At 35.8% G+C, this 21297-nt stretch overlaps 1 long non-coding RNA gene across 2 annotated transcripts in view; it reads right to left on the reverse strand.

Annotated features, from left to right (window-relative positions):
* The window catches only part of LOC128643165 (uncharacterized), a 173704-nt gene that overhangs the window by 68248 nt on the left and 84159 nt on the right, over window positions 1-21297 (reverse strand). Inside the window, exons 3-4 of one of the 2 annotated variants that reach the window (XR_008399779.1) lie at window positions 17114-17234; window positions 1309-1394 (exon numbers count right to left, since the gene is read on the reverse strand). This is a non-coding gene — a long non-coding RNA (uncharacterized LOC128643165). The remainder of the gene's footprint in view (window positions 1-1308; window positions 1395-17113; window positions 17235-21297) is intronic. The other variant, XR_008399780.1, reaches the window with a different exon arrangement.

Here is a 21297-nt window from a genome sequence, read left to right on the forward strand (position 1 = left end):
TGGGGCTAACAGATGTGTCTGATTTCAAGTCACAAGTGGTCATGGGGCTAACAGATGTGTCTGATTTCAGGTCATAAGTGGACTTGGGGCTAACAGATGTGTCTTATCTGAGGTCATAAGTGGACATGGGGCTAACAGATGTGTCTTATCTGAGGTCATAAGTGGACATGGGGCTAACCGATGTATCTTATCTTAGGTCATAAGTGGACCTGGGGCTAACAGATGTGTCTTATCTGAGGTCATAAGTGGACATGGGGCTAACAGATGTGTCCGATCTCAGGTCATAGGTGGATATGGGGCTAACAGATGTGTCTTATCTGAGGTCATAAGTGGACATGGGGCTAACAGATGTGTCCGATCTCAGGTCATAGGTGGATATGGGGCTAACAGATGTGTCTTATCTGAGGTCATAAGTGGACATGGGACTAACAGATGTGTCTGATTTCAGGTTATAAGTGGTCTTGGGGCTAACAGATGTGTCCGATCTCAGGTCATAGGTTGATATGGGGCTAACAGATGTATCTTATCTGAGGTCATAAGTGGACATGGGGCTAACAGATGTGTCTGATCTGAGGTCATAAGTGGACATGAGGCTAAGAGATGTGTCCGATCTCAGGTCATAGGTGAATATGGGGCTAACATATGTGTCTTATTTGAGGTCATAAGTGGACATATGGTTGAAAGAGTGACTGGTCTGAGGTCATAAGTGGCTATGGGCTGACAGAGGGGGCTGATTTGCATCTAGAAGTGGGGTTTTCAGGTCCAGGGGTGTAATCTGAGGTGTGATCTGTATATGGGAATGCCACCCCAGTGCTCTGAACTAAGGTCTGATTTTTATTTTAGAAACTTGTGTAATGAATGCAAAGGTTATTGTTTTGTTCTATGGTTGACGGCACCAGCTTTAGTCTCTGAAAGTTCGTGAAATCTTTTTTTAGTGTTTTTTTGTGGTAATAGTTACTGTTTTAAACTCACTCTCAAATTATTACTTTTTTATATAAAACACCATAACTTCCACATTAGTAGAGAAAGATGGCTATAAATAATGGTTTCATTAGACATAAACTTATATATGTATACATGTTTCAGGTATTTGCGTATCTGTATATTCGGCACTTCAAGAGACCAGTCTGCCTACCCTAATCCTAGAATCTAATGTCAGCCGTGTTGGACGGAGAACTACTCCTATTGTTTCCTATGACAGGAACAAGGGGGAACCAAAAAAAAATAAAAAAATCTTCATATCGACTGTATGGATTGAAATTTGTAGGGTCCCTTAAATTGGTAAACTTTAACAAAGAACACTCTTACCCTAGTACTTATGAAGACAGAAATTTATTTTGTCAATCCAATACATCAGTTGGGTGGTGCTTCCAGATCAAATGTTCCTTCTGACTCTAGAAGAGATTTTTAATGGTTATTTAATGTCCAGAAATGTATTGACAACATCTAAACACTGTAAGGTTCCTTAAATATTCTTGCAGAGTGTTCAAAAGGTACTGGAGGAAATATTTAGTAGACTATTAACTGAACAGAGTTATCTTTTTAAAGATGCAGGATCTGTTAGGTTCCAACTGGATAATTTCATTGGCAGAATTGTGAGAACTATTTCAATTAAAAACCCTCCTTTATGTTGAACCTCTTTAGGCCTTTGAACAAATCTTTATTGGTAAAACAACTATCCAACAAACTATACAAGCAATTAAGCTTCATTCTTCGCATAGACGTCAAATACTGATCTCTTATGTTAAACTTTATAAACCAATCTCTAAACCACACCTTGCCAGAAATAGGAATACATTCATTTTTTAGTTCACAATCTGAAGCCTTAAAAATCTTTTCTTCAAGGAGATTATCTCCCAAATAACTTAAATGCAAAATACTGATATTGTTATATCATGTTTTAACATTTTTTTTTTATTTAAAACCAAATCAACCGTGCATTAAAAATGTTAAAGGGACATTAAGCAACTTTTGTTTTAGTGTAAAACCTGTTTGTAAGATGCTCCCTAAATAGGCCAAAAAGCAAAATTTGTTACCTAGGTTTTCAAAATGGTACAAACCAGCTATTTAATTTGCTTTTTGGTCTCTCTAGGGAGCGTGAGTCAAAGAACAATTTTTTATATTAATCAAGAGGTATTTAATGCACATTTAAAGGGACAAAAATATTATTTACAAAACATACTTACCTTGCAGATCCTGTAAGAAATATAAGAAAAGTTATTGCAAAACCCCCTTTACCCTCAGTTTATCCTCTTTGCCCCTTTTGTTCACCCATTTCCTCTGTTTCAGATACAAACTGAGCACTACAGCCAATAGGAAACTGTATATCTAGCTTCCATAGAGATTAAAGGTCTATTTAGCTGCGTAAGTGGGCGCCATTATACTGTATGGAAACTAGGCATGTGCATTTGAGGGATTTGTGAGATAACAAATGCCAAAGATGGTGGCCACCAGCGGCTTTCGGTGATTTTCAGAGCCAGATTTCTTTTTGTGAATGTGTAACACACTAATATCTAGCGTTGCACATCCCTCATGGAAAATAGTGTTACAGCTTCCTGTTGGCTTTAGCGCTTTGCTTCTAGAGTAGAAGAAACAGTGATGAATGAGTGGGGAGGAGCTTCTATACGGATTAATTGCACATGCTCACTGTGCTTCTGCACAAGTATTGGGTCATGCAGGATAGCCCTTTACTCTCTATAGAAGCTATCACTACAGCTTCCCATTGGCTGTAGAACTCTGCTTCTGGAGTAGAAGAAACAGTGATGAACGAGTGGGGAGGAGCTTCTATACGGATTAATTGCACATGCTCACTGTGCTTCTGCACAAGTATTGGATCATGCAGGATAGCCCTTTACTCTCTATAGAAGCTATCACTACAGCTTCCTATTGGCTGTAGAACTCTGCTTCTGGAGTAGAAGAAACAGTGATGGATGAGTGGGGAGGAGCTTCTATATGGATTAATTGCACATGCTCACTGTGCTTCTGCACAAGTATTGGGTCATGCAGGATAGCCCTTTAGTCTCTATAGAAGCTATCACTACACCTTCCTATTGGCTGTAGAACTCTGCTTCTGGAGTAGAAGGAACAGTGATGGATGAGTGGGGAGGAGCTTCTATACGGATTAATTGCACACACTCACTCTGCTTCTGGAGTAGAAGGAACAGTGATGGATGAGTGGGGAGGAGCTTCTATTTGGATTAATTGCACACGCTCACTCTGCTTCTGGAGTAGAAGGAACAGTGATGGATGAGTGAGGAGGAGCTTCTATATGGATTAATTGCACATGCTCACTCTGCTTCTGGAGTAGAAGGAACAGTGATGGATGAGTGGGGAGGAGCTTCTATATGGATTAATTGCACACGCTCACTCTGCTTCTGGAGTAGAAGGAACAGTAATGGATGAGTGGGGAGGAGCTTCTATACGGATTAATTGCACACGCTCACTCTGCTACTGGAGTAGAAGGAACAGTGATGGATGAGTGGGGAGGAGCTTCTATTTGGATTAATTGCACACGCTCACTCTGCTTCTGGAGTAGAAGGAACAGTGATGGATGAGTGGGGAGGAACTTCTATACGGATTAATTGCACACGCTCACTCTGCTTCTGGAGTAGAAGGAACAGTGATGGATGAGTGGGGAGGAGCTTCTATTTGGATTAATTGCACACGCTCACTCTGCTTCTGGAGTAGAAGGAACAGTGATGGATGAGTGGGGAGGAGCTTCTATATGGATTAATTGCACACGCTCACTCTGCTTCTGGAGTAGAAGGAACAGTAATGGATGAGTGTGGAGGAGCTTCTATACGGATTAATTGCACACGCTCACTCTGCTACGGGAGTAGAAGGAACAGTGATGAACGAGTGGGGAGGAGCTTCTATACGGATTAATTGCACACGCTCACTCTGCTACTGGAGTAGAAGGAACAGTGATGGATGAGTGGGGAGGAGCTTCTATACGGATTATTGCACACACTCACTCTGCTTCTGCACAAGTATTGGGTCATGCAGGATAGCCCTTTACTCTCTATAGAAGCTATCACTACAGCTTCCTATTGGCTGTAGAACTCTGCTTCTGGAGTAGAAGAAACAGTGATGAACAAATGGGGAGGAGCTTCTATACAGATTAATTGCACACGCTCACTCTGCGTCTGGAGTAGAAGGAACAGTGATGGATGAGTGGGGAGGAGCTTCCATACGGATTAATTGCACATGCTCACTCTGCTACTGGAGTAGAAGAAACAGTGATGAACGAATGGGGAGGAGCTTCTATACAGATTAATTGCACATGCTCACTCTGCTTCTGGAGTAGAAGGAACAGTGATGGATGAGTGGGGAGGAGCTTCTATATGGATTAATTGCACACGCTCACTCTGCTTCTGGAGTAGAAGGAACAGTGATGGATGAGTGGGGAGGAGCTTCTATACGGATTAATTGCACATGCTCACTCTGCTTCTGGAGTAGAAGGAACAGTGATGGATGAGTGGGGAGGAGCTTCTATACGGATTAATTGCACACGCTCACTCTGCTTCTGGAGTAGAAGGAACAGTGATGGATGAGTGGGGAGGAGCTTCTATATGGATTAATTGCACACGCTCACTCTGCTTCTGGAGTAGAAGAAAAAGTGATGGATGAGTGGGGAGGAGCTTCTATACGGATTAATTGCACATGCTCACTCTGTTACTGGAGTAGAAGGAACAGTGATGGATGAGTGGGGAGGAGCTTCTATACAGATTAATTGCACACGCTCACTCTGCTTCTGCACAACTGTTTTAACCTGTTTCATATTTGCTCTTGAAAAAGACGTTTATACACGTTGAAACGCGTTGAGCTAATAAATATTTTTTATCCAAACTTGAATATTATTTCCTTTTTTGCTGTGACGGCCGGAAGTCCTATTTTAATTGAGTAAGTTAATACTTATTTTATTACCACAAAATCTACATATTTTCACTGGAGTTTTTATTTTACTCTCAGTTCACTGAACCTCTTTGGATCACTGCTACCAGATATCTGAGTGGTACACTTCAGACAAGCGGATACCATGCAACCCATGGAGTGAGTATACTGCACCTTTATTAATTGGCTTTAACATATACACCAAGCCTTTTTCTTCTTATCATCAGAGGGACTATAATTCCTAAAGACCTGCACCATCTACTAGAAGGAACAGTGATGGATGTGTGGGGAGGAGCTTCTATTCGGATTAATTGCACACGCTCACTCTGCTTCTGGAGTAGAAGAAACAGTGATGGATGAGTGGGGAGGAGCTTCTATACGGATTAATTGCACATGCTCACTCTGCTTCTGGAGTAGAAGGAACAGTGATGAACGAGTGGGGAGGAGCTTCTATACGGATTAATTGCACATGCTCACTCTGCTTCTGGAGTAGAAGGAAAGTAATTCTGTTACTTATCCTCCTCCAAACTCGTCTGCTGATTTTACAAACTTTTATAATAACGTTTCTCTCTTACAGGATCTGCACAGTAAGTAGGTTTTGTAAGTAAATGTTAGTTTTTAATGGCTTCTTAATTTCTTAGCGTCAGAAATGCAATAACAGCCTCCTGCTTTGTAATAAAATCTCATTCATATATCATAGGTATTTTCTATTCTCTGTAATAAAATCTCATTCATATATCATAGGTATTTTCTATTCTCTGTAATAAAATCCTATTTACATTTGTGTTGTTTAATATTTACAGTGTGCGCCTATTACTATTTTCTTATAATTTCCTAGCAAGAAGACAATTCTTCATTTTGGCTCTGGATTTGCCATTTTATTTCTGTCTCTATGGCTACAGCAGATTTAGGACTTGCGATGAATCCTTTTGTCTAGAGTTCAGGTTTCTGGGTTATATTATATTATATATATATATACATACACGTGTATGTTAGCTGTTAGCACTATAGTCTATCGAGTATTTAGATGAGTTCTACCTTTTTTAGCAGTTTTGCTGCCAGAAGAGAGTAAAGAGATGTAATACAATATTAGCTGCCTGTCTTAAATAACAAAACAATTATTTGGTTTTAAAAGCTGATGTTAAAAGTGCATAGCCGCTTCAATATCAAGGCAAGAGACATAAGATACCTTCTAATTACAAGATTCTTCTGCTGTCTTGTAATCAATTAACCTACTAGGAGAGTGTGAAGGTTTTTTGAATACATTAACAAATTAACAGACGATTTGCTGCAATTGTATTTTAATATCAAATCTCCACCCACTAATTGCCTTATATGGGGGAGCCAATCCATACGAAATTTGTCAATATTCATTTGTTTACTTTAAATTAGCTTTTTAAGGGTTAAATACCAATCCCTTTTCACAGAGCCCTGGGCCATGCTAAAAGATGGTGGCGGAACCCTGAGCCTGCGCAAAAGAACCTTAACCTTTAGGTTCTTGGATTTGCTGCACAAAGCCACCTATTAGTGGCCTGGAGCTCTGTGATGTATTCATTATTTATTTAGTTTTAAACTAAACGAAAACCAAACAGTACAGCAGACGAATATTAGGATTTTTTTTTCAGAATACTCGTTCCTTAAAGTGATTGCAAATTTTAATAAATTACTGCCCAGTATATAAAAGTAATATTTAAAACATGGGCACTTGAATTCATTAACATTTTAAAAGATGCTTCATTTTTAAAATATTTACCATTGAGGTATGGTAAACATACTGCCGTTCCTCCGCCCCTACTGTATTTAGCATGTGGAGGAAGAATTTGGCTTCATCCAATCGTTATGTGCCCCATCTGGCATCCAGCTCGTGGGGCAAGCAACAATTGGATGAAGCTGGATTTGTCATCGATCTGCTAAATACAGTATGAAATGTGGGAGGAGGAACGGCGCAATGTTTACCATAACTCAGTGGTAAATATTTTAAAAATGAAGTGTCTTTCAAAATGTTAATGAATTTAAGTGCCCCTTTTTTAATTTTACTTTTATATACTGGCCAGTAATTTGTTAAGGTTAACAATCACTGTAAGATTGGTCAGAAACTATTTTTTTGCTGCTTTACAAGTCTACTAGCTACTGTAATTTTATTATCAAATCTCTATTGGTATAGATATGTAGCAGGGTTAAGGTTTTGAACTCTGTAGTGTGCATATCCAATACTCAGAACTGGAACAGTTAATTCTCTTGGCTAAATTACAAAAAAAAGAGGAAAAGATAATGAAAGTTCTTATAAGGATGCAAATATAGTCTTGTTTAATCCTTAAAGCATTAAAGATATTATTGCCTTTGCACAACCTGTTCCAAGGTATAATTTTTTTTGTTGACACAAATGAGCATTGCTTATTAAATCTTATCCCAGAACACAAAGTTCTGTCTGAATTATCGCTCATCACCTCAGATAACATATTGTATAGGAACACCTAACGCATTTCACGATCAATAAGGTTAATGATCAAAGTCATCTCTCAGAATGGGACAGGGCAGGGGAGATTAAAAACTAAAAAAAAAAATCAAAGGACATCTCCAAAATTAAATACCATTCTATTTGTTATTCTTTATCCAATGTTAAGCACACAAGGTTTCAAGAATATAATGAATTGCTCTTTAATCTAAAAAAAATGAAGATTTGCAATTAGCAGTCAGCAGAAAGAGCTGTGAAAAGTGAGGGAAGCAGGTGAAAGAACACAGAGAATTTAATTAAATATTTTTCTTTTTTTCTATCCCCAGGAAGTATTTTTTTTTCCTTCACTGTCTCTATGCGCTGAGATAATTATCATAGGTTAAGCTCACTCAATCTATTGTATAATGAGGGCGGAAAAAGGTTGGTATTTCTGTTTAGACACATTTTAAAAAGGACAAAAAAACAGCAAGCAAGAAAATACACATATTTACTTATAAAGTGAAAATAATAAAGTTTGTCATCTTTTTAATTAGGCAGAGCTTCCCTAGTAAAGTGCGAGCTAATAAAACACGACATATGGGCATTTATCAGAAATTAGTAGGAGGCAAACGTGTTAGTGATAAGCTGAAGTTGGGCGTCCTGTTGCACTTACTTTGGGAAGCTTTAATTCTGTCACAATGTTAATTGTAGTTTGTTAGTTTTCCAAACACTCTTTCTGAATAATAAAGTCTAATTTTGTCGTTAACTTTTACATACAGCAATACAATGGGCCAGATTACAAGTGGCACGCTAATGATAGCACGGCTCGTGATAAGCAATATAGATGGACCATGTAACATTAGCATGCAACTTGATATTACAAATCCATGGTAAATCCCATCTAGTACAACCTATACTTTCAATGGATAAGAAGACCGGGTTAAATTACGCTTATATTACAAGATAAAAGTTATAGTTTGTACTCGAACGAAAGCAGAAACTGTGCTAGAATATTGACAAGACCTGATCTAAAGTGTAAGGGTTACAAACCACCACAAAAAAAAATAAAAAAAAATGATTACATACATAAATACACGTTTTAATTGTATAGGGTTAATTAGACAAAGCACTCACTGGTCTTATCAAGTGTATCCAAACTTTATTCCTAAGTGACGTTTCGGGGTGGGGGTTCAACCCTTCATCAGACAAACAACAGTGCATGGTCTGATGAAGGGATGAACACATCTAATTAATCCTGTGATTTCCTCTTAGCACCCTGGCATGTGCCAATGCTTTTAGTGAGAGTGCACTTTGAGCTATTGCCAGTTAAATGCCTTGAAACTTGCAATATCATTTTATTTGTTTTTAATGTTTTTAAGTATTTTTTATAGAAATACCTGTAATTCCTATGTTCTTCACTTTCATTTTTAAATATGTGTATCTATATATATATGCATATTGATATATAGGTAGGTGTAGATATACATTTATTTTTTATATATATATATATATATATATATATATATATATATATATATATAAAACATTAAAAGAACAGGATATTGTACCAAATATGCCCCTAAAATCAGGCATAACGTGTCAAAAAGAGCTTAGGTTAGCGTTGCTCATGTTCATCTTGGTAACTCATGTAACCCTATTGCTATATAGTATGCAAATGTAATGTATTGCATTTGTAGTTTAGTATGCTGTTATAGGTGCCAAGACATCTTAATGAATTAGGTATAAAGTGACATAACTAAGTTATGGGAACCGTAAGGTTATTTTTGTACTAGAATGTCCCGATTTATGCATTAGAATGTCCCTTTTGCCACAAATGAGCATTGCTTAATAAATCTTATCCCAGAACATAAAGTTCAGTCTGAATTATCGCTCATCATCCCAGATAACATATTGTATAGGAACACAACGCATTTCACGATCGATAAGGTTAATGATCAAAGTCATCTCTCAGAATGGGACAGGGCAGGGGGAGATTAAAAACATACTAGCACACATTAAATAGGGGTTAAACAGCTAGAAATTGAAAACTATTCTCCTAGTTGTGGGAAATATAAACAAGACAAATATGACATAAAAGTAATGGATAGATGATTTTTGCAAGCCTAAGGCAGTATGAAATCTAATGACACACTGGTGTGCTTTACCTGCTCATTCTCCATACAGAGCCGAGCTAGAAGGTTGACCTGGACCAATGGTTTCAGATTGGTATCCTGCCTAGGTGTAGGGGCAATACTTATCTGCCCTTAGTCTAAACCTGTCCTAAGGACTCCCTAACAGGACAGATTTTCAGGATTACCTAGGGCAGGTTAATAACAATGTTTACTGATCAGCTGATTATTTCACATGTACTCTACTTCAGATATCCTGAAAATCTGGCCTGTTTGGGAGGAATGAGGACAGGTTTGAAAATCCCTTGTTATAGCTTATCATTTTCCCACTCTGTATTTGCTTCAATTTTCTGTTTAAATTATTATTATAACATTATATTCTATATGGTTTATTTGCCTGGCTTTCATTTGGGGCTACTTTATGACCAACTTCCCACCTGGATTTCTACTGTATTGGAAATACAAGGGGAGGGGAAAATAATAGGGGCTGGGATGGGTGGGCAACACAAATTTGTCTTTCCCAATGCTTAGGTAGTGCCAAGTCCATCCTAATTCTGTTGTAATAAAGGTCAATTAAGATCAAATTCCCAATATAGGGCTAGATAGCTAGTGGAGTGCTATTTATCGCTCCTGCTCCAATGCTAATTCTGCAGGAAGTAAGCTTTTTTCGCGTGTCAGGTAGCACTGGTATTAAGTTTAAAATGCTTTCACTCATGTGCGAACTGGACGAACCCAAAAATACAAAATTTGAATCTTGCAATTGCGTTAAGGTATTCACCCAAAGAAGTCAATGGAGCACGAAAAGTAGAAAAAAATCTAACACCCTACCCCCGCGCAAACCTGATTGTGTTTTCTCAAATGTGCTATCCCAACATGAAAATATCAATATTTCACATTCCAATAATACATATTTCTACATATATCTGATGATATTGGTAAAATATATATCTATACCTATTTATATATATATATATATATATATATATATATATATATATATATATATATATATATATATATATATATATGGATATGTCTATATATACTTAGAACATATTCTCCCTATTCTCGTTTATGAAGAATATTGGAATGAGAAATATTTACAGTAAACACTTTATTAAATATGAATATTGCATAAATATGTATCTCTATGTTAAACCCCTTTGCAAGACCATATATACTTGAGCCCTTATAACTTTTTTATGCAATTTTGTTTTAAATATTTTTTATTACATGGTGTTATTATGAGTAACTTTACTGTGTAATGTATATTTATTAGATAGTGTTATGTGTGTAACTGTACTGTGTAATGTATATTTATTAGATAGTGTTATTATGAGTGTAACTGTACTGTGTAATGTATATTTATTACATAGGGCGCCATGTACTAAGGCGTCAATTTTTTTGCACAGACCGTATCGAAATAACCCGCCGGCATTCGCACCATGCGGATGGCACTTCGTTACATGAATGTACTAAAAACCAAGCCGTAAAATTTCGCGTCTATTGTGTGTCGAAGACAATCGGATTATTGATAACTTTGAAGCTTCGTTCGGCGCGAAAGAGCAAAGTTAAGAAGCAGTCTGCGACCTGATTGGTTTAGTTCTTTACCCACGTGACGATCTAGGTGTCATAATCGCCAGACAAGCGGCAACGTCTGGCTGCTGACATGTATAAGAATGTGCATTTTCCCAGAAATCTTAGAATATTGTTTATTTACTTTTCGGTATTCACAAGATGGCTTGCTCCGGAGATTCTGCTACTTCTAAGAAGACTCGCAACCCTAACTTCTCGCATCAACAGAATGTTGTACTTGTTTATATTTATGGTAGTCGAGTCAAGCAAACCCCAGGCGCTCGTAAGAAGATTATTTGGGAGAAAATTAGTGACGCAGTGAGTGCTCAAGGACCCACTAAAAAAGATATCGAGTCCTGCAAAAAAAGGTTCAACGATATCAAGCGTCAAACTAAATCCAAAATTGCCAAAGAAAAGCAATATGCCCGAGGTACTGGAGGCGGACAACCTTATGTCGCAGATTTGACAGACTTTGAAAGAAAAGTTTTACAGAGGCTTGGCACGGAGGTCATTGAGGGCATAACCGATGACTGTGATAGCGATATTCGTGGTAATTATAAGTTATAAATTAATATTTATATTGTTTTCTTGTCTGCTCCAAAATTGTTTCTCTTACGTTCATGTTTTACAAAATTGGATTCTGTTAACGGAATCTTGATTGTACAATTTCTGCTTTACTGTTCCTTTAAAATAGATTTATGATTTACATAACTTCTCTCTGTATCTATTTTTTTAAAGTTCCAGTGAACGAAAAAGGAAAGCATTCATGATGGAGCATGAAAAACATTTTAAATTATCTAATATGCTCAATTTTTTTTCATATTGCTTAATGTATTTTAAAAAAATAAGGCCATCTTCATTCACTGATCCAAAAACCAATAATGCTACAATAGTAGTCTAGTCCTTTCACTTAAGTACTTCTACCTGGCGTCAGGTTGATAACCCCTATAGTTTTCTATTGTATTCGCTACCTAAATGGTCGCGAAGGAAATCACGCGAAGTTACAGTGAAAGTTGGAGCGGGCGGATTAGTTGTAACATTCATAATTTCCGATTACAGCGAATTTACGTGCGATCGAACATGTAGTAAGTGGAAAAAGGCTTCGGAACGATGAGTTGAGTAAAATTACGATCGCTGATGAAAAATAGTGGTTTTTCGAGCAGATCGCAGATTGATACATACGAGAAGCAGATCGTGAGCTAATTTTGACGCGGAAATACAGACGGACGGTCACTTCGAAGCTTAGTACATGGCGCCCATAGTGTTATTATGTGTGTAAGTGTACTGTGTAATGTATATTTATTAGATAGTGTTATTATGAGTGTAACTGTACTGTGTAATGTATATTTATTAGATAGTGTTATTATGAGTGTAACTGTACTGTGTAATGTATATTTATTAGACAGTGTTATTATGTGTGTAACTGTACGGTGTAATGTATATTTATTAGACAGTGTTATTATGAGTGTAACTGTACTGTGTAATGTATATTTATTACATAGTGTTATTATGAGTAACTGTATTGTGTAATGTATATTTATTAGATAGTGTTATGTGTGTAACTGTACTGTGTAATGTATATTTATTAGATAGTGTTATTATGAGTGTAACTGTACTGTGTAATGTATATTTATTACATAGTGTTTTTATCTGTGTAAGTGTACTGAGTAATGTATATTTATTAGATAGTGTTATTATGAGTGTAACTGTACTGTGTAATGTATATTTATTAGATAGTGTTATTATGAGTGTAACTGTACTGTGTAATGTATATTTATTAGTGTTATTATGTGTGTGACTGTACTGTGTAATGTATATTTATTAGATAGTGTTATTATGAGTGTAACTGTACTGTGTAATGTATATTTATTAGACAGTGTAATGTGTGTAACTGTACTGTGTAATGTATATTTATTAGATAGTGTAATTATGAGTGTAACTGTACTGTGTAATGTATATTTATTAGATAGTGTTATTATGAGTAACTGTATTGTGTAATGTATATTTATTACATAGTGTTTTTATGAGTGTAACTGTACATTTAAATGTTTTTTATTAAATCGTGTTATTATGAGTAACTGTACATTTAAATGTTTTTTTAGACAGTGTTATTATGTGTGTAACTGTGCTGTGTAATGTATATTTATTAGATAGTGTTATTATGAGTGTAACTGTACTGTGTAATGTATATTTATTACATAGTGTTATTATGTGTGTAACTGTACTGTGTAATGTATATTTATTAGATAGTGTAATTATGAGTGTAACTGTACTGTGTAATGTATATTTAATAGATAGCGTTATTATGAGTCTAACTGTACTGTGTAATGTATATTTATTAGATGGTGTTATTATGAGTGTAACTGTACTGTGTAATGTATATTTATTAGAAAGTGTTATTATGTGTGTAACTGTACTGTGTAATGTATATTTATTAGATAGTGTTAATATGAGTGTAACTGTACTGTGTAATGTATATTTATTAGATAGAGTTATTATGAGTAACTGTACTGTGTAATGTATATTTATTACATAGTGTTATTATGAGTGTAACTGTACATTTAAATGTTTTTATTAAATCGTGTTATTATGAGTAACTGTACATTTAAATGTTTTTTATTAGAGAGTGCTATTATGTGTGTAACTGTGCTGTGTAATGTATATTTATTAGATAGTGTTATTATGAGTGTAAGTGTACTGTGTAATGTATATTTATTAGATAGTGTTATTATGTGTGTAACTGTACTGTGTAATGTATATTTATTAGTCAGTCATTATGTGTGTAACTGTACTGTGTAATGTATATTTATTAGGTGGTGTTATAATGTGTGTAACTGTACTGTGTAATGTATATTTATTAGATGGTGTTATTATGAGTGTAACTGTACAGTGTAATGTATATTTATTAGACAGTGTTATTATGTGTGTAACCGTACTGTGTAATGTATATTTATTAGATAGTGATGTGTGTAACTGTAGTGTGTAATGTATATTTATTAGACAGTGTTATTATGTGTGTAACTGTAGTGTGTAATGTATATTTATTAGACAGTGTTATTATGTGTGTAACCGTACTGTGTAATGTATATTTATTAGATAGTGATATGTGTGTAACTGTACTGTGTAATGTATATTTATTAGATAGTGATATGTGTGTAACTATACTATGTAAGGTATATTTATTAGATAGTGTTATTATGAGTGTAACTGTATTGTGTAATGTATATTTATTAGATAGTGTTATTATCAGTGTAAGTGTATTGTGTAATGTATATTTATTAGATGGTGTTGTTATGAGTGTAATTGTACTGTGTAATGTATATTTATTAGATAGTGTTATTATGAGTAACTGTATTGTGTAATGTATATTTATTACATAGTGTTATTATGAGTGTAACTGTACTGTGTAATGTATATTTATTAGACAGTGTTATTATGTGTGTAACTGTACTGTGTAATGTATATTTATTAGATTGTGTTATTATAAGTGTACCTGTACTGTGTAATGTATATTTATTAGATAGTGTTGTTATGAGTGTAACTGTATTGTGTAATGTATATTTATTAGATAGTGTTGTTATGAGTGTAACTGTATTGTGTAATGTATATTTATTAGATAGTGTTATTATGTGTGTAACTGTACTGTGTAATGTATATTTATTAGATAGTGTTATTATAAGTGTAACTGTACTGTGTAATGTATATTTATTAGATAGTGTTATTATAAGTGTAACTGTACTGTGTAATGTATATTTATTAGATAATGTTATTATGTGTGTAACTGTACTGTGTAATTTATATTTATTAGATACTGTTATTATGTGTGTAACTGTACTGTGTAATGTATATTTATTAGATAGTGTTTTATGAGTTTAACTGTACATTTAAATGTTTTTTGATGTGTTTTGTGACACTTTTCATTTGAGGCGTAACAGTTAAACAAAGCTTTGCGTTTGAGCTACATACAACATATTTAATTGTATTAATTGTGTGTATATCTGTGTGTGTGTGTGAGAGTGTTTTTATTTATTTAAAATTTGCCGTTTCAGACAAATTTCAAGTTGCAGCAAATATGTAAAGAAGATATCACTTTCACATAAGGTTTAAGTCATCAGAGAAAAAAAGAGTTCTCTTTTTCCCCTATTTATTCAGCTATAGTTTTTTTTTATGGATTTAAGTTAAAAGCCTTTCAGTTGATGGGTAGAGAGAATTTCAGTCGTTCTTTAATCTTGGCACACCCATCAAATCATTACTTTATATTTGCTAACTATATCACAATTATAGATGAATCATAACAACTGTTGTCTTATCAAGTTATTATTTAGGCATTTGTTGCTTGCTACAGTTGACAAAGTGTCAATTAATGGTTTAGCGTACACTTTAAAATTTCAACTTGACCCTTGAATGACATTGGGACTAATAGAGATTGTTTTTAGAAACTATGGAATGCGTTTTGTAATCTAGGAGGATGTTTGGTGTTTTTAATATTATTCTGATGTCATTTTCTTATATAATTGCTTATATTAATGTCTAACTATTGCACAATAAATACACCCCCAGCGAGGGGTTGGACTATTAACAACCTTTAAATATCGGAGTGACGAATCGCTAGCTATGCAATACTTTATCCTCTTTAAAAATCCCGGTCGGGCAAAATGTGTAAAGGTATTTGGACACCTTTTTGGACCTTTCTGTGTGCTGTATACAAAGAAAATAAGGAAAGTCCAGCACTCCTGCCAATGGGTGCAAGCTGAGGGGCTCTGTACTCACCCCAACTATATCAGAAAAGTCCAAAACCGCAGCACTCCAAGTATCAAAAAGACTTTATTACAACTGAGCAACAGACAGGAAAATCAACAATGATTTGGTCAACAGACCTTAATCATGATCATACCACATGATTAAGGTCTGTTCACCGAAACGTTGTGGATTTCTCTGTCTGTTGCTCAGTTGAAATAAAGTCTTTTTGATACTTGGAGTGCTGCTGTTTTGGACTTTGCTGTATACGAAGGTCAAGTGGTCCCTGCTTCGTGTGTGATCTGGAGACGCTAGGAAGCAGGTGACTGTGCCACAGAGACTATGATCACTCTCTATCTGGAGAGCAGTCTGCTATAAGACTATCAAGGCTTTTTAACCACATAGTAAGTGCATTTTGCTTTTGTGCATTGTCATTTTTAATAAATTTCACTTGAAAAGGGCATGCAGCAGGTTTAGCCTTGAGAAGTCTGCAGGGTGCACATATACAATATCTGTGACATAAAAGGACACAATTCTAAGAGTTAAATTACATGAAAAGGAGGCAAAACAAATTATCTATGGGTGAAATGCAATGTGCAGATGATGGACATGTTTCGTAATCTGCAGTTAAGGGGTTGAAGTATTGATTTTACAACATCCCAGGGACCAAATACCCAAATTGTACTGGTCAGTTTACCACTTATGGGACAGGCAATGCAACATGAAATATTTCATTAAAAAAAATGCTTACAGTTACACTTGGAAGCTTTTCCATTTTCATATCCAGTTTTATCACAGAAAATGGATTATCAAAAGTACAAAATGTTGTTCTTGAAAGTTTAGCACAGTATATTGTACATTAAAAAGTCCCAACTGTTAGCGTAGTAAAAATAAAATTTATACATCATTATGCAAATGTTTCTTCAGATACTGCCTTGCTATCTCTATACTTGTAAGAAATATCTTTCTTTCATGATAATTTCATCATCTCTGTGTGGTTTAGTGCACAGATTCCTTACAAATTCTGTATTTTATATGGAAATGTATTCACATTTCTACATAATGATAAGCAAGGAGTAAAGAAAATGTATTAATACGAGGATTACATTTGAACCAAAATGTTTATTCACTGATAGTTTTTTTCTAGCTGAAGTTTGCTATTAGAAGCAGAATGAATGTATATAAAGGGAGCGCACAAAGGGATGGGTACCTGGTGATGAGCAGGTTAAAAGGAAGTGGGAGGGTCCCTTGGCTCACCTGTAAGTAACGGTTGGTGCAATGTGTGGGGAGGCGGAGTTGGAAAAGGCATAAATGCCAGGTGAAACAGGAAGTAGGAATTACTAACCTTTATTCTTTGTTGCAGAGCAGATCCATTCCTCGGTTCAGTAATGTCTTCAAGAAGTAGGAAGATTCCCAAGAGGTTTCTCGCAGAAGACAAAACTATTTGGAAAACTAAAGCCAAGAAGCTGAAAAAAATATGAAAAAGGGAGAAAAAAATGGTGTATTTTATTTCTCGATTGTGAATATTATACTTTTGCAGGTCTTGCTGTTTTATCTCCCAACATATAAGCGGTTAACTTTGATTTAAAATACACAATGTAGTTATTGTACTGATAGAAAAAGATCTGTATGTGAAACTAATTTGTATGAGTTAATAGAAAATGTTTAACTATGAATATACTGTAAATATTTCACATTCCAATGTTCTGTACATAGGGCAATATGTTCTTTGTATTTTTAAATAGATATTTATATATCAATATTTATATTTGTAAATATTTATACCTATATATAAATATATGTACATATATATAGGTATAAATATATATTTGTTTAAAAAAACATCAGATATATGTAGAAACATTTAATTATGAATAAATAGAACATATTCCATTACGTAAAGAACATTGGAATATGAAATATTTATATTTGTATGTTGGGTTAGCGCTAATGAGAATATGTGAGGATTTTTGTGCGAGAGTGGGGTGTTAGTTTTTTTTTTTTGTTTTTTTTTTATTTTAAATTTTTTATTGAGGAGAAAAAAACATACAATATTTATAAGCAGTATGCAATATAATATCTACATTCTATAGCAAGAGTGAATATTTTGCTTTAGAGTCCTCATTTTCCTTCCCCGTCTGTAATATATTAGGTCACTCTTGGACCTTTCAGGTGATATAGCTAGAGTCCAGAGGATTTTATGACGCAAAGAACAAAAAGTATCTTACATTGACAAAATCATTACAAGTATGACATTAACAAGTTGTATTCCAGATACTTAGACCTGAGCTGAACATAATGTATGGGCATAACATCTTGACACATTCTATTAACCGTTGCACAGCTTCAACATAGATCTAACACAACAGACCACTGTGACCTGGTAGTGTAAAAATTAGAAACTGTGCCTACTGTATTTATCCTAAGAAAATTGTACAAAACCCTTTGGAAAAAACAAAACTTCCCTTTTATGCGAGTTTATCTGTGGGGTCAGTCTGAAGGTACAAATTGGGGTACCATATTTGAGGAGAATGAACATTAAAGGAAAAAGAGAAAGGTGGTTAACTATGGGTGGTTTACTATCCCATTAAAATATATATATATGCCTAAAGTTGGTAGTGTTATCATGGATGCCAAATGCTATGTGCATTGTGTCTGTCTCGCGGTCCCGGCCGCGGACCGCCTGACAAGACAGTTTATGTGAGTCTGCACAACCTGATGACTTAGCTTTTCGTAGGGTCCAGTGTCTCTCCTTCTATATGACTTGAGCAGTGTCTGCTTAGGGCCCCCCCTTAACCCCCACAACACACACCTATTTACCTAGTTTGAGGAGGGATGATAACACTTCACCCAGCAACATACTGTTTGAAAACTCCCATTAAAATAAATATATGTGATACAACATCCCACTGATGGATCTACTTTCCTTTAACTAATTATTGTGCATATGAAGCTATAGAGGGTTTATGTACATAAGAGTTGAAGTATGCTGATTATATCATACAATGCTGCATGAACGAATTTGAGCCCTGTGTGCATAATGAATAACATTCCTAAACAAAACATCTAAAAAAAGAGAACCATATTATCAAACAGAACAAAACTTTCTTTAACTTAAGGCATAGTAAGATCGTAATATTTAGCTATAGTCCTAGGGGACTTATCCCTGCTTGATTCTTACAGAGGTTGTTAGGTAACAGCGAGACCCCCTATTAAATGTCCTGCCTTTGATCTTGACCCCGGCGCGGCCAGAGTAATGCTGAAGTGCTTACCCAGTGGGCCTGTTCGGTAGCTGGTTCTTTGATCGCTGTGCGATGCTCCATTTTGCAAGGTATAGGTCTTGGAGATTTCTGGAGAATCACCGTTTAGAGAGGGATTTAGGATCTCTGGAGACTCGGACCTTCCGGAGTCACCCCCCAGGCCCAGAGGTAACCCCAGCGGTCCCGGCCAGTGCCCGCTCAGGTGTAATAGCTGAGCTGTCATCGTGCGATAATAAGGTGGCTCCTTCGCGCCTTCTTTGCGGCCTCCGCCACCGCTACTCGATGCTTCTATTTTACCAGGCCCCATCTTAACTTGAAGGCTATGCTGTTGTAGCCCATCTCTCCGCACCGGGAAAAGCCGCTTTGCACCAGGAGAGCCCCGGTAAGCTTTGTCTGCCCAGTCTTTCTGCTCCGTTGATAGAGATGTGTAAAGTAGAGTATCAGCTCGTTGAGAAGGCTCCCTCTTTATCTGAGTGCTAAGGGTTTCAACTTTCATGGGCCTCGTGTAAGATTCAGGTCTGTGGGCAATAGTCTGCTGCGTAGTTTTCACCGTTGATATAGTCTGTGGTAATCTATCCATAAGAAGCTGCAGTTCACTCTCAGATAGCGCTTTCTCAATGAGAGGTTGGAAGAGGCTCTCTAGCCTTGTCAGAAATACGTCCCATTTGTCTAGAAGGGGATTACCTCTCATGGTAGTTATGGTGTTCGGCAGCCTTTCTATCTTCTAATATTTTGCGTAGTTGTCCACTGTCAACAGCAATGTTGTATAAAGTTACGAGCACTCTCGTGTGTCAGCAATAAGTAGTTGTATGAACAGCTCTGGTCAAACACCCCCGGGTGTTAGGTTTTTTTCCACTTTTTTTTTTCTCCATTGACTTTTGTGGGGGATTCTGTGAATGCGCACACAATATTCTAAGTTCAGATTTTTGCGCTAGTCGGGTTACCGCTAGAGCAAAAACAATTTACTTTCAGCTTGTTATACCAGCACAACCCGACTAGTGCAAAAATCTTAATTCTAGCAGGGTTATCGCTGTAGCGGAAACGAAAAATACTGCTCCACTTGTAATCTGGCCTTCAGTGTTTAGGGATTGCAGTACGAGTGCCATTTATGAAGTTGCGGAGATAGCTTCAAAGCCTTTCAGGTGCTGGATAGCTTGTGTAAGCCTGAAACCGCAAGGGCCCTATGATCTGTGCACCTTCATTTGGACAACAGAAATATAAAAGCACAGACAGTTGATAATGAAAAAGCTTTAGAATTCTGCTTTTATATACCTGAAAAAAACATCAGAGAGAATATGCTAACTAGACAGCGCTAGAATGAGGTTAAATATCTGTTGAAGATGTCTCAGTGTGTTCGGGGCGGAAGAGGAAAAGCTCAGTTTTTTCATTTTCAAATGATATAAAATGTGATGTGAGGAATTACAGGAATTCATTAGGGACATTGCAAACTATAAAACAAATTATGTGATAGGATGTTGTACAAACAGAATAATGCCGATAATGAAAGCATTTCTGCGCGTTCTTTTGATATACGCTGTGCAGTCATTATTCATTCTTTCCTGTAGAGTTCTGTCTGTTCTTTGCATATTGACTGTAAGACATTTCTTGATATCTCATTTATTCAGCTCTGTTTGTAGAAATCCTTAATAAAGGGAAGTGCTGCTGAGACTTTTACTGGGCATGGGTATTGGTTTAGCGTTATGTTTCACTAATCACTTCTGAACATTTTGTCGCTTTACCCAGAAGCAAGTTTATTTGTTGATTAGGATGTGTATGATTTATATAAACATTTTCTTATATATGCACAATATATAAAGAAAAAGGGGATTAAACATACAAAACCTCTTCTCTGCACAATGTTGAGGGCATTACGCAGAGGAGATATAAAATATGGATAGATACTCTGGTCTCAAGCATAGATATGAGGTATATGAATAGCCTGGGGGGATTTAATCCCTATATGTAGTAATGCAGAAAGATCTTCTAAGGTCAAACGATACTTCAGTATCTCCAATTAATGTGAGGCAAAAACATTATGAGTTACTTATAAAGTAAAAATCCTTGTTAGGGTAAAAGTAGCCAAAATGGGTTTAAAGGGACAGTATAAACCAATTTTCATATAACTGCATGTAATAGACACTACTATAAAGAATAATATGTACAGATACTGAAATAAAAATCCAGTATAAAACCTTTTAAATGTACTTAGAAGCTCCCAGTTTAGCACTGTTGATGAGGTTTGACTGGAACACCCATTGAAAGGGGCTGG

This window comes from Bombina bombina, chromosome 12 (genome assembly GCF_027579735.1).
Source record: "Bombina bombina isolate aBomBom1 chromosome 12, aBomBom1.pri, whole genome shotgun sequence".
Classification (NCBI taxonomy): Eukaryota; Metazoa; Chordata; class Amphibia; order Anura; family Bombinatoridae; genus Bombina; species Bombina bombina.